This window comes from Antechinus flavipes, chromosome 4, assembly GCF_016432865.1.
Source record: "Antechinus flavipes isolate AdamAnt ecotype Samford, QLD, Australia chromosome 4, AdamAnt_v2, whole genome shotgun sequence".
Taxonomy (NCBI): Eukaryota; Metazoa; Chordata; class Mammalia; order Dasyuromorphia; family Dasyuridae; genus Antechinus; species Antechinus flavipes.
In genome coordinates, this window is record NC_067401.1 from 45,943,111 (window position 1) to 45,955,428 (window position 12,318).

Here is a 12,318-nt window from a genome sequence, read left to right on the forward strand (position 1 = left end):
CCCCTTCCTAATGCAGACATGAATTTATATACAATCATTCATTTGGAGAGGTATTTAGGAAAAAAGGAAATAAACATTTATTAAGTGCTTATTACATACTAGATACTGTACTAATCACTTTACAAATATCATTTCATTTGATCCTTACAACAGCCCTGGGACGTAAGTGCCATTATTATTCCTATTTTACAATTGAGGAAACTGAGGCAGGTAGAGCGATTTGCTTAGAGTTGCACTAGTAAATGTCTGAAGTTAGTCTACTGGTCAACTTCCATAATACCCATTTTTATTCTAATTCAAGGGTAGTCATACCTGAAATGTCACAGTTTCCTGAAACTGATTCCAAGATCCTAAACTTTGAAATCCTCTTCTCTGACCTTCTCCCACTTTCCTTTATCCTCCCCCATCCCTGTTTCTTGGACTTCATTGTGAGTTCCTGCCTTCAATCCTTCATTCTTTCTTCTTCTTGCTTCTAGGGTCTAAGCACCTCATGCCTAATGTCAAATGAAGGAACTGAAACAGATATATCTGATCAAATCACTTCCATTTCAATTCCTTGAACTCAAGTTCTTTTTAATTGCTGCTGTGAGAGGCACTCATTTAAATACCCAAATTAAATGCTGTCATCAGCTTCTTATCTGACCCTTTTTGAATATAGAATTACATAAAGTCTTCACATTCAAGCCCCTCATTCGAGAAAAATCAAATGGTTGGAGGATGTTTCTTATTCAGGCTGTTGTGTATTTGGAAGGCTTGCCCAGAGAACTGATGCATAGATCTTGGAAGGACACTTTTAGTAGATAATAAATTGTACATAGAATTGAATAATAGGAAAAGAATGGTCTGTTATGCCCTTGGGACGTTGCACACCTACTTTAACCATCCCAAGCTCCTCCCTGAGATAGAAACTGATCTTTCAATATCATTCTGATGGTTTATGGCTGAGAATCATGGAATATCACAGTTTCTGAGGAATCAAAATTGCAGGTCACCCAAAAGGCAATGGAAAAAGTAATGATGAATACAAATAGAATATGATACATTACCAGTAGGGGAACTGCATAAATGAATGAGTCAAGTTAAATATTGGGAGGAGTTTTATATGCCAAGCTAAATAGTGTTTTCTACTATGGCCAATAAGGAGGCCCTAAAGGTTTTGAATAAGGCAAATAATATGAACAGATCTCTGCTTTGGAAGTTTATTTTAGTGGTTATATGAGAATGGATTGGTCAGAAACTGGAAGGTTTTTTCAAAAGACTAAGTGAGGGGGTGATAGGAACAAGAATTAGGGTGGTAGGATAATTAAAAAAGAAGAGAATATATTTGAAATGCTATGAAAATATAATTGATAGAATTTGGCAATTGCCTGGAAGTGGAGGATGTGAAAGAAGAAAAAGCCAAAAATGACTGAGTTTTGGAGTATGGGTGGATATGAGTACCCATCAATAGAATTAAGGAAAGTGGAGGAGGGGAAGTTTTAAAGGGTACAGGGTGAATTAATCTGAGGCAAATGATGACTACGTAGCAGTTAATGCCTAGTTGAGGATAAATAGCATGACTCAATCAGCTCAGGTTTTCTTTTTAGTTTAGTTTTATTTTTTACATTTATTTTAGTAGTGCTCTATGGTAGGAATAATTCTGGGCTGGGGATCAGCAAGATGGAAACAGAAAAAGAACAAAGAGACATGTGGAAGACAATGTATCATTGAGTTAACTTTAGTAGGAGACTATAGAGTCAAAAATATAAATGAACATAGTATTAAGCCAGTTGAACTAGGTAACTATAGAGTGAATAAAAAATAGAAATGGGAGAAGAGAAAGGGCTTAAAGGCAGGTGATTACAATGAAAGTCAGGAAACAGGGGGGCCAGGAAGAAGTAGTAAAAGAAGGTCAGACAAAAGGATTTCAAAATTTAGGATCCTGGAGTCAGAGCAGATTCAGGTGAGTGTGACATCTCAGGTGTGACCATCCCTGAGACAGTGTAGAAATGGGCATCATGGAAAGTTGATCAATAGAACAGAAGCTCCTTGAGATCAAGGTCTATTTCATTTTTATGTTTGTATTCCCAGACACAGTGCCTGACACATAGGAGGTGCTCAGTGATGTTTATTATAGAATCACAGGATTTAGAGCTGCAAAGGATCTCAGTAATCAGGGAGTCTAACCCTCTTTAAAAAAAAAATGAAGAAAGTGGGATTAAGTGACTTATCCAAAGTCATGCAGCTAGTATCTGGGTGGGATTTGAACCCAAATCCAAGATCCTTTTTTGCATACCACAACATCCTGAACTAAAGAAACGAAACATGGAATCATTATTTTTGTAAGTAATCTGAGCTCCAGAGTCCATTCATATGGTAATCTCTCTTTACCAGCAGATATCAATGCCTTGAGCCTGATTATGGGGCAGAGTAAAAGTTGGTGAGAGAAGAGAAGGGAAATCCAGTCTCTGCAGTTTCTAGCTTCCCTTGCCAAGAGAGAAGACTGAGACTTTAACTTCTCTTCAGCGTCACAAAGATATAATGATTCTGAGAAGAAGTCAATATATAATATTGGATTATTTGCTGCTGGGGGAAGGAAGGGACAAAAAACCGTAACATAAGGTTTAGCAAGGGTGAATGTTGAAAACTACCTTTGCATGTATTTTGAAAATAAAAGGTTATTTAAAAAAAGAAGAAGAATTAAACATGTAGAATTTCAGATACATTCTTATTCTCAGTTTAATACACTAAAGACTGGAGAATTTTTCCTTCAATGAGACAATAAGATCTGAGATTCTCTCTCTCTATGTATATATGCATACACATATATATTCCTCTGATTTTGGTTTTGTCATCAACTTGAATAAATGAGTTTCTTTGCTATTTTCTACATGTGTAGTCATTGTGGAAGTGGCATTTTGTGGGAAGGGAATCAAGTTTTGGTTTTAAAACTGCTTGTAAACTCCTTCCCCCAAATTAAGGAACAAAAATCAGAAGTTTAGCTTGAACTAAAATATTACGTCTCCTAAACTAGAATCAAATTCAAATAGAAATGGATCTCTAATTCATGTTGAATTAGAAAACCACAAATTAAAATCATCTAAGTTGTACTATATTATTATTTATTAGGTTAAATATTTTCTAATTACATTTTAGTCCTATTTGGTCTTATAAGTGTTTGAAATCTCTTACTTAGACAAATGATATTTAAGGCAGCAAATAGTTATAATTTTAACCTGTTACCGCTCTCTCCAAGGAGACTAGCTTCTGCCTCTTCAAATTCCTCTGCTTCCTCTGCTGGCAGGAATTAAAGTCTCCCTTGGACAAGTTGGGAGGAAGAGATCCTAGAGATATTTATTCTTGCCTCCTGTAAGCAACATATGATACCCTATGCTACAAGTATATTTGAGATAGATTAGACTAATCCAAATTTTATGATTATGGCCTATTCAATTGACCTTCTGTTTTTTATTATTAAAAAGGGAGTGTGTGACTCTTTAATGAATGCTTTACTTAGGTACATGTAGCCAAAGTGACTACCTTTTCTGTCATGTATTATATAACTTGGCATTAAATCAATCAGCTGTGGGAAATATACATTATAAGATTTCATGTAATTGGATAGAAATCTTATTTTGGATTAGTCTGCCAACTACTGAAAATAACTTTGCAGAATATATTTTGAGGACCACTCAAAACAACATAAAGAAACACAAGTAGAATCATTTGGGCAAAAATGTCCTTTTTAATCTTTTGGGAGGAAAGTTTTTACTGGTATCCAGTCTTGAATTCACAAGCTATGTTGCTATTACTGTTTATACCTAGTTAGTCAAAGGCCAAACTTAAACCACAACAGTGATAATAGCGAGAATTTATATAGTGCTTTAAGGTTTGTAAAGTTTAAAAAATATATTATCTCACAACAATCCTAGAAATAGGTGCTATTATTATCTTCATTTTATAGATGAGAAAACTGAGGCAGACAGATTAAATGACACTCATCTAGGGTCAACCAACTAGTAAATATCTAAGATGGAATTTGAACTCAGGTCTTCCTACTTTGGGTCCGGCACTTTACCTACTATACCACCTAGTTGTTTAAGTTGTTCTTTTATAAAAGGCTAGATAATAAGAGGTCCGTATTCCCTTTCCATCGTCCAACAGAAAGAGATTTTATTAATAGGAAAAAAAAGACTACATCATCAGTATACCAAGCCTTGGATAATCATTGATTTTTTTTAATATTGAAAGGAATCTTATCATTGAATTTCAGTATTGGAAGGAATCATTTTGTTCAATCTTTTTGGATAATGCCTGAAATCTTACAACCACATTCCCAACAAATCATTAACCAGCTTCTGAAGCATCTCCTCCAGTACTAGAAACTTAACAACCCCACAAAGCAGTCCATTCCATTTTTGAGATAACTCTAATTATGATGCTATTCATCCTTATTTAGTTGAAAGCTGCCTTCCTATAACTCCTTCCCACTAGTACTAGTGATCTCTTCCACAACTGCTACAGAATAAATATATCTCCTTATTTTATAGATTAAAAAAAAAATAAAGTTTAGAGAATAATGCATCTTATGTTATCTAGTTATTTGGTTAACATCAGCTACTCTAAGACAGAACCAACATCTTCTGACTCCCAGTCCTGTACCTTGTCACTACCATACGTTGGGAAAATTCAGCAACTCATTCGGTTATCTCACCTGCCTTATGTCAAATACCCATTAGTTGTGGTATAAAGATGCTGTTCCATAATTGCATGTCTACTGTACTAAAAGCCTCTAAGTTTCTGCCATTTCATAAATGGTCACCAGGGAGCAGCATTCTAATACAAAATGTAATGAAGTCAGAATGAAATGTAGAGCTTTGTAACTTTCAGTGCCAAGGAAAAAATATGGCGATTCTCAGAGCTCAATTTCTTTCATTTATTTCCCTTAAAAATGTGGCTGTCTTAAACAATGTCCATATTTTATTACAGTCATAAACTAGATATATTATGATCAACTCAAATCCTTTTACACTGAACTCCAAGGATCAATCCACTTTTTTTTTTTTTTTTTTTTTTTGGTGGGGGAGAAGATACTGAAATTTTACTGTATTGAATTTGAGCCAAATTGACTTAAAATAATAATCATAGAGTAGCTTGAAATACATGTATGTATTTTTTTATGTAATTGAAATAGTAATTTTCTTTAAAAGCTCATATGTCTGTTTGAGTGAAAAGAGAAAAGATACTTTGGGTTCAGAAGGGTTAGAAAAAACTTTGATAAATGTGATCTATCCCACAGGTGACTCAAGCAATGTACTTCTGCATTCACACCTGACCCTCTTAAGGGTGTCCCTCTCCAGCTACACAACCAAATGGTTGATGACTTTTGATCATTAATGCCCTACCACAAAGGTTAGTGACAAAAAAAAAATGTGGGCCAGGGATAAGAGTATTCTTGTAGAATCTCAATCTCTGCAAGATTGGAGAGGGGTATGAGGGAGAAGATTCTCTTGCTTTTTAACTTTCTCTGACAGCAGAGACACAAAACAAAAATGGAACTATCATAGATCTTGCTCCCATTTCTTCCCATTTCCCAATACCCCATGTCACCAATGAAATATAGAATTTTCTAACCCTAACAAAGATGCACTTAAATGGCCAGCTCCACTTATACCCCTTGAGAACACTCTGACTCCAGTTTAGTCCCCGGGTCTAACTTCAAAACTGGGATGTGAATAGCTCTGAAAATTCAACTGTCCCCAAGTCAATCTATCCCAGAATTCATACCAAGTTTGATTCACTATTACTGTAGGCCGTCTATAATATGAACTTGAACTGAGAGATAAAGTCATGAACTTTCTGGGTGATTCAGGAGCTATTTCAAGTTGACAACTATAATCCCAGGAACTAGGCCTTTTGGGATTCCTTGTTAGACTCATAGAACTGAGAGTTCTGAGATAGACCAGTTAAGATTGGGGCCAGAGATTAAGGCTGGAGCACTTCTTTGGAATTCTGCCCATTTTCTGCCTCTTTCCCTCCACTCTCATTTTTTTCCTGGGTATCTTCTACCTCAGCTGAGGGAAAGGTAGGGGTGCTTTCCCCTAGGAAATATGCTATCTGCCTTTTTGTGATTTTATAGAGAAACTGACCAAGACTGTTTTCTTAGCACTCACTTGACATTTTCAGCCCTAATCCTTCCCAAATGTAGTTCCTGTTATCTTATTTCCAGCTTCTGAAAACTAGAACTGATCACTGTATGCTCAACACTACATGTTCTCTATGCCTTGTTAGTGACTTTTATGGTTGTCACTTTGTTTAGGAATTTCTTTATAACTGAATTCTCTGGAGGGAACAGACAAATCATTGCATTCAGAAATAAAAAGTTAGGTAAAGTCCAAATGGGGCTAGAGGAAAGATTTGTTTTCTCTCACTGCATCTCCCTTATACAGAAGAATAAAAACTGGAGATCAAAGAAGCCTGCCCACTAGGTTTATGCCTTTCCATTATTCTCCCTCCACAATTCCATGCTAGAGCAGTGGCAAAGAATTTTAAAATTGAATAAGAGCTTAAAAATAAACCAATTTCCTATCTAATATGGGATTCCTCTCCAATAAAGCTATGAAGTAGTTATTCATATCATTTAAACACTCCACCAAGTAATTGGAAGCTTACTACCTCATGAAAGTACTTTGTTCCAGATTGTAATAGTTCTAATGGATGAGAAGTTTTTCTTATGTGAAATGGAAATTTGTTTCGTGAACCTCATGCCCAAAGAGTTAGATTCCTTTTGGTGGCAAAAATGATGCTTCTGTTGCAGATAATATTTTGCTGATTGCATGCTTCATTCAACAATCATTTTTTCATTATGCTTATTATCTAGGCAATAGATAAAGCAGAGATGTCAACCTCAAAAAGAGAAGCAAGAGTCCCTAGGGCTATACATAAGGACCCTGGCTGGCTACATATTGGGACTGGGGAAGGCTTTTTTCTGGAAGTGGGACTTTAGCTAAGATCTGAAGGACATCAGCTGAAGTGGAGAGATAGAGGGAGGATTTCTAGGTATTGAGGACACTCATGAAAGTACCTGGAGGTGGGGAATGGAGCATTTTGTGTAAGGTATAGTAAAATCCAGGGCCACTGGATTGCAGAGTATATGGAGGGGCTGTAAGTTTTAAGAAGCCTGGAAAGGTAGAAAGGAGCCAGGTTATGAAGGGCTTTAAAAACTAGAGGATTTTATACTTGTTGCTGAAGGCAATAGAAGTTGATTGAATGGAAGGTTAAACTTGTATCTTAGGAAGAGCTGATAGCTGAGTGAACAATAGACTGGAATGGGGAGAAATTTGAGGCAGGAAAACTAATCAGTAAGTCATCGCAATAGCCATGGGTAATGAAGTGAAGAAGGTGTGCACCAGACTGTATATGAAAGGAGAGAAGAAGACATATATGAAGGTGGAAACAACAAGATTTGACCATGGATTGGATACAGAGAGAATGAAGAGTTGGCTATTATATGTAGGATGTGAGCCTGGGGGACTGGGAGGAGAGTAGTGTCCTCAACACGAATAGGGAAATCAGGAAGAACAGAGGATTTAGGGAAAAGGTAGTAAGTTCAGTTTTTTACATGTTGAGTTTAAAATATCTTTGGGACAACCAGTTTGAGATATCTAAAATTTCTCAACTGTTGGAGGTGTGAGACTTGAGACTGAGGGGGAGATAAGGGTAGGACAAATAGATTTGAGGTGATAATCAAAACCTGAGAAGCTGATGAAATTACCAAGTGAAATTATATATACATATATTCATGTGCTTACATGTATGTATATATGTGTGTGTGTGTGTTTCTGTATGTATATGTAGAGGGAGAGGGAGAAAAAGAATGGGAAAGAAGGTAGAAAAAAGGAGGGAGAGAGAAAGAAGGAGGCAGGGAGAGTGAGAAAAAAAAGAGGAAGGTGAGGAAAGAGAGGGAGGGAGAAAGGAGAGAGAGGGAAAGAGAAAGGAGAGGACGTGAGAACAGGGAGAGGGGAAGAAAAAGAGAGAGACAGAGAAGGAGAAAGAGTGAAAGAGATAGAGACAGAGAGAACTGGAGTTTCCTCATTTTTAGCAGGTATAGCATGGAATATCTGGTAAAAGAATCAGATATGAAAAGAGGGAAGTAGGAGACAGAAATGTCATTAAAAACTAGAGAAAAGAGAATATGCACAGACATTCTGTAACTTGTTCCAGTCTGCTAGCCATGCAGGTAGGGGAAACTTTTTTTTTGATTCTACATGAAACTAGGAGCATCTTCAAAAAGGCCAAATTCAGTCTCAGACTAGTCTTTTCACCTCATTCCCAGCTACTCTACTCTTGATTTGACTTTTTTACTCATGTTACCTGGTGAGAGACAAAGCTATAAGAGAAATGCCCTTGTGCCTTCTCCACTCCAAGGCCTTGAAGCCTTGGGAATATAGACCTGTGTTCTTTGCCTGCTCTGACTTTTGTTCCTTTGTTTTAGATAAGAGAAGAGCGATAGCCCACTGTTACATCCTCAGCTGTTTTATAGCCAGCTCTTCATCAGAACTATGAGGAACAAGGAATGACCTTCACGACTGACCTTCCAGACCTAGTTCACAGCAGTTAAGATTAGGACTTATCAGTAGTCTTGTGGTATCTGCATGTGAACTTGGTGCAACCAATGTCTTCCAATAACTGCTAAGAATGCCCCCACTCCTTATAAATACCAAGATGATATAGGGGAGGCTGTGCCCGTGGGGTAGTGGGGGGATGTTTGTACTTTGTGCTTGCTATATTTTCAGAGTAAATATCACTTTTATAAATGTTAATTATTGTTAAGTAGTTACATGGAACTGGAGTGCTAGAGGAACACAGCTAGTGGCCTGTGAGCAAATGGCAATCAAGAAAAGACAGCTCCCAAGCCCTTAGGGATAACTTAACATCATAAAGAGTAAATATAGCTGGCCACCTTCAATATGTAATTTTCAAAGCTGTCCAGTTTGTCTGAGTTTCCTTTTAGCCTTTTTGCTCTTCTCTCCTGAGTACCTAAAATGTTTCAAGTGATGCTCTCTTTTTGTTTTATTATTATTATTATTTTGACAATCTTATATTGCTAGATACCTTCTCCACTCTGAAACCTCATATCCACATTGAAAAAGAAAAAGAAAAGAAAAAAACCTTGTAACAAAAAACAAATACACTAGTCAAACAAAACAAATGTCCATATTGGCCATGTCTGAAAAAACATGATACATTTTCCACTTTGAATTCATCAATTCTCTTTCAGGAGGTTGGTAAGATGCTTCATAAGTCCTTTGAAATCATGATTGGCCATTGCATGGTTCAAAGATGTTGTCTTCCAAAGTTGTTTTGTTTAAATAATGTTGTTGTTAATCATATTACCTGTTGCTGTTTTTTATATATATATATTTGTCCTAGTTCTACTCACTTCACTCTAAAATAATACATATAAAGTTTCCCACGTTTCTTTAAAATTGTCCTTTTTGTCATTTGTTACGATGCCATAATATTCCATTCTATCCACATACTATAGTTTGTTTAGTCATTCCTTGGCCATCCCTTTGGCTTCCAACTTTTCGCTGTAGCAGAAAGAGCTGTGTGAATGTTTTTTGTACACTCTGGTTCTTTTCCTTTATCATTGATTTTTTTGAGATATAGGCTTAATGGTAACATTGCTGGGTCAAAAGGTATGCATACGATGACTTTTTGGAGTAGAGTTCAAAATTGCTTTCAGAATTGTTGGACCAATTAATAGTTGTACTTCAAGTACAACTGTTTTCCTGCAGCCCTTCCTACAGTTATTTTGGTCATCTTTACCAATCTAATAGGTATGAGTTCGAACCTTAGAGCTGTTTTAATGTGTATTTTTTCCAAGTACTGGTGGTTTAGAACATCTATTCTATGATTGATGATAGCTTGGATTTTTTCTTTTAAGATAATTTCCTTTGATCATTTATCTATTGGAAGCAATTCCATCATTTAACAAATAAGGACACTGAGGCCCAGAGAGTTTTACCTCCTTACCCAGAGTTACAAAATTAATAAGTGTCTAAAGAAAGACTTGAATTCAGGTCGTCCTTATTCCAAATTCAGCACTATATATATCCAGTTCTCGTTTTAATTGTCTACCTTATTCAATTCAGTCCATTAATCATGTTCTTTGTGTATGGTTTCCTAATCAACTAAAATTTTGTTCAATTGAACTATCATTCATCCCATTTGTCACCTTGTTCACAAGTATATCACAGACTTGTCAAATATCTTGCAAAAATTCAGATACACTACATTGATATCATTTCCTTCATTTCTCAGCCTCAAAATCTTATCAAGAGAGGAAATGATATGAATCTGGTATTGTTTGTAGAAGAACACAAGAAACAACTACAAATCCAGACTGGATGAGGCTCTCTAGAGCAAAAGACCACCCTTCATATTGAATGAATGATTCCTTAGTTATACCATCTTTCTACCCCTTCTGTTCCTTTTTGCTGTTCTACTGCTACCTTATAGAAATATGAACATTTTGACTTTTTATCCAATCACTAACTTTATTCCTGTTCCTTTCAAGTTCTTTCTCAAGGTTTATTTCTGCAAGAAACTTCAATTTTTATAAAGGTTGTGGTGGAGAAGAAAGAGAGGAAAGTGATGGTGAAGGAGTCTAAATCTATAATATCAGTTTGAAGATTCCCATTGTGGGAACTCCACCCATTGATGCAAATTTGCATCTTACTTGGAACACATAAAGCCCTAGAGAGTTGCTTAAGGTTTATATAGTGTTTTAAAGTTTGCAAAGTACTATGTATATAAGGCATATATAGGTATAGATATATAAACATATATGCACATAAACAAATACACACACACATATTCCCCTCCTGGATCATTTCCTTGTGGCAGAGGGACTTGAGTAACTCAGTGAACTATGAACCATGCCATTCAGGGTTATCCAAGATAAATAGGCCATAGTGGAGAGTTATGACAAAGGGTGATCCTTTGGAGAAGGAAATGGCAAACCACTAGAGTATCTTTGCCAAGAAATTTCCATGGACAGTATTAAAATTTTGACATTGAAAGATAAGCCCCTTAGGTTGAGGGTCTAGTATGCTATGGTCCATGGGGTCATGAAGAATCAGACATGAATGAATGACTGAACCATAACAACATAGAGAGAAGACACATATATTTATTGATTAGATAGATAAAATGGATACATGGATGGATAGATAGATGGATGGATATATAGATGGATGGATGGATAGATATAAATAAAACACTCACATTTAAGTCTCACAACAACCCTGTGATACAGAAAATCCCTGTATATATCTATTTGTGCATATATTTACTTCATTAGATATAAACTCCTTGAGGGCAGGGGATATGTTCCCTTTTTTCATATCCTCAAAACTTCTTATAGTACCTGGCACATATGGAATGGGAACTGATTTTTCTGACTTGTACAAGAATTAGCACATTTATTAAGTATAGAAGAATACTTAACAGATGCTTGATTGATCAATAAATTAATGATGTATGTTTAGTAAATATATCACTCTTATTTTAAAGAAGAATTTCTTTGAGTGTAGTTGAGGGGTATAAGATAACCCAAAGTCAAAGCATCCTGAGTTCAGAAGACTAGCAACATGGTATAGATGGAAAGAGTCCTGGACACAGGGTTAGAAGTCCTGAGTTTTACTCTTGTTTCTGATACTTATCAACTCTGTGTCTGGTCACTTTATTTCCCCAAGTTCCAATTTGATCATCTATAAAATGAATATATTCATATTTGTACTAGCTACCATACAGGATTGCTGTGAGAAGAGCTTTATAAACTTGGTACCATGCTTGGCATTCCTGCGAGGTTTTTTGGTACTCTTCCTTCAAGTTCTACCTGAATACTTCTGCAGGGTCTTACCATTCTTCCAACCCTAAAATTCTTCTTGCCAGTATCACATCACCTTTGTTACTTAAATAATATCCTATTTCTGATTAAAAAAAAAAAAAAGCTGGAGCATAGCTAAGTTGTAAGCTGAGAAAGTCTTGTCAGTTTATTTGGCTGGTTTTGTTTTAGAATTAATCCCAGGTGTGTTTGCAGAACAAAAATAATAAACAAATGGCATTCTAAGGACTCACTTCATTTGAATTGTATCAGTGACTGAGAAGAAAAGGCCTATGGACAGGTATAGGGTAAGTCACAATTCAATATATTAATTAAGTGGTCAATTCCCAAGTCAGTTATTTGCTATCTTCAATAACATTTATTTTCCAAAGAAATGTCCCATTTGCACTTAAATCTGCATATAAATTGAATTAACTAATTAATAT